We start from the raw sequence: 3,250 nt of genomic DNA on the forward strand, positions 1-3,250 counted from the left end.
AATATAATTAAAATAATTTTGGTTAAAACAACAAATTTTTACACTTTGTGGGAAATTGATAAGAAAAACAAAAAACAAACTTCCTATCTAACTAGTGACTTCTAGGGTCATCTGCTTGTTCTATGCGTTGAAAAGGTACCTGCAACTACAACTCATCGAGTCCATGTCATCATATGTAAAAAATTTTAATACCCGATTTGAAGGAATTTGACGATATAAGGAGCTAGCATCCCTGTTTCGAGTCTTGCTTGAAAAAAATTCAGCCGGTATAAGTCTTTAGAAAACTCCATCGACCCCTACATTAGTGCCCATCGCTTATCACCGAAACATTTCTCAAACCAAAACATATATTATGCTTAACTTATTATAAACTTATTTTGTTGTGTCATACATGTTGTTTGTTAGTTAACGAAATATAACCAAATTGTTTGTATCTATCTTCCTCATTAATTTTATCAATAATTAGTTTTGTTATTTGTAAGCTGGTTTCGATTTTTGATTAAAATACATGATGTACGCTTTATCGGTAGACCATAAGTCTTCTTTCTCGGACAAAACTATTTATAAATGAAATCGCGGGCCAAATGGGGAAACTTTTGTATGGTGTCAGGAATCCTGTAAAACAGAAAGCTTTTCTAATTTTCTTATGACAAGAAATTTATGGTTTCATGCACTGACAAAGTGCATGAAAAGAGCCAAGAAACGTACTTTTCAGTGCAAACAACAATATTTCGATTATTGCATCTAAGCAACTGAGAGGGAAATATAGGAATGATTGAAATGACTTAAATATGGTTTTGTAGAGTTAGAAAAATTATTAGCACTTAATTTATAGTACAAATAAGTACAATACAATAATATTTTCTNGCCGTTTACCCTGTTTGTGTACCAAACATTGTACAATTAAGAATGGAGGGTATTAGCTGCCGTTAAACATATTTACATCTATATACCAATACAGTACACTCGCGACCGCTCGAAAATAGTCTCTTGCTCCCGCGGAGCAACTAAGTGATTCTGTGTCTATTCGAAAGACAATGGTGTGAGTTCTGACGTAGGCATCGCTGATCCGGTTCCCACCTTGCTATCACATTGCAATTCTTGAAATAATAATTCTTAGCTGAAGCTGTCGTCACGTCATTTTACAACTATCAAAAAACTCGTGATCAAAATCAGTGCATCTCACTCCTGGTATTAATCATCTACAAAAATTCCTGGATATTATTTCGCTAAATTATTATTTTCGATTATCGTTATCGAACGACACGCCGTTGCAATATTATGCTTAACTTATTATAAACTTATTTTGTCGTGTCATACGTGTTGTTTGTTAGTTATCGAAATATAACCAAATTGTTTGTATCTATCTTTTTCATTAATTTTATCAATAATAGATTTTGTTATTTGTTAAACTGGTTTCGATGTTTGATTAAAATATATGACGTACGCTTTATCAGTAGATCATAAGTCTTTTTTCTTGGACAAAACTACTGTATTTATAAATCAAATCGCGGGCCAAATGGGTAACTTTTGTGTGGTGTCAGGAATCCTGTAGAACAGAAAGCTTTTCCAATTTTCTTGACAAGAAATTGTATGATTTCATGCACAGACAAAGTGGGCAGATTTCGGTAGTCTGATTCCGCGTATAAAAGAACCAAGAAAAGTACTTTTCAGTACGAACAACAATATTTCGATTATTGCATCTAAGCAACTGAGAGAAAAATAAAGGAATGATTGAAATTACTTGAATATGGTATTTAAGAGCTGGAAAAACTATTAGCACTGAATTTATAGTACAGATAAATTCAATACAATAATATTTTCTTTATTTAAAAATTTCATGTTTTTGGGCAACATAAATAATATACTAATAACCTATGTTTTATTCGTTAACTGTGTACTATGAGTTTTTGGTTGAAGCCGACTTACAGAATTACAAAATAATTCTTAATATTGACTTAGAATCCTAATTAATTTTTACTAATTCATTTACAAGAGAATTTCTTCTTAGTATTACCGATGTACTTTCAATTAACATGATAGAACTAAAATTGCTGGTGTACGCAAAAACAAAGAATAATGAAAAAAATAATAAGAAATATACCTGGAAATGATGTAGCAAGACGTTATAGCAAGATTTTCACCTGTGCTATTCTATAAGAATAGCACAGGTGAAGGTCAGATATAACTTGATGATGAATAAAAAAATTTATTTATTGCAGTGAGAACCCAGATTTGACGAATATTTTGAAAAAAAAAAATTACTTAAATTGATTTAAATCCCAGCGAAAAATTTTCAATTTAATTATGAGAGGATGACCGCATTTTCCATCCCTGATTCACTTCCTTGGAACTAACTACACGTATTCATCTTTGGTCGAAAAATTTAAAAAGGGCACTGAAATCAAGAGGTATAACCCCCAAAATAAAAGAATAACATCGAAACCGATTAGAAGAATTTGTTGATCCTTTTCTGTGTGCAAGTGTATTCCTCAACGCCAATCCCTCCTGCCGCTGCCATTCACTGTCCGTAGATGCTTTTGTAGCTAACGTTGAAATTATACCTGCGAGGAACCGTACCCAACAAACTTGAATTTCTTCACACGTTCATTAAATGACTTATAGTATTCTACCTGGATCTCGACTTTTCAATCAAGTTATTAACTTATTTATTGCCGCGTGCAAAAATGTAAACTTTCTCTTTCTCATGGCTAGGGTCCCGTTAATAAATCTCTAAATAGTCTTAAGTCTTATCTATCATGTTACGCTATATACAGAAGATGTAATGGAAGTACTCTGTGTTATCCTACGTATAAGTGAAAATTGTTTAAATAAATAAACGGGAATTATTTTTTGTAATCGACTTGTAAGGTGCACTTTTTTGCCTAATCCATTTCTATCCCGAGTGCCATCACGTACACTCGCGACCTTCAACAAAGAAAGTTAAGTAGGGCTGTCTTATTTAGCAGAAGACTTAGCCCTGTTTTAAAGTTGAAAGAAGAGTTTAGTAAAGTAAGAAAAAGATGGAAGATGAAAGATAGAAGGATAGGACAGTGTGAAAAAGAGAGTACCATGGCACCCCCATGGAACCCCAGGGGCATCTGCATCGGCATTTACTTAAACAACATATGTACAAAAGTATAAAATACAGAGTGACAAATATATACATAATACAAAAGTGCAGAGTTACAATTTCCATGTGTCATTGCAACTTGCAATGACATTAAAGACAAGATGGCATTTTTAAACC

This window comes from Centruroides sculpturatus, unplaced genomic scaffold (assembly GCF_000671375.1).
Source record: "Centruroides sculpturatus isolate CEXI.00-Female unplaced genomic scaffold, Cexi_2.0 scaffold797, whole genome shotgun sequence".
In the NCBI taxonomy this organism is placed as follows: Eukaryota; Metazoa; Arthropoda; class Arachnida; order Scorpiones; family Buthidae; genus Centruroides; species Centruroides sculpturatus.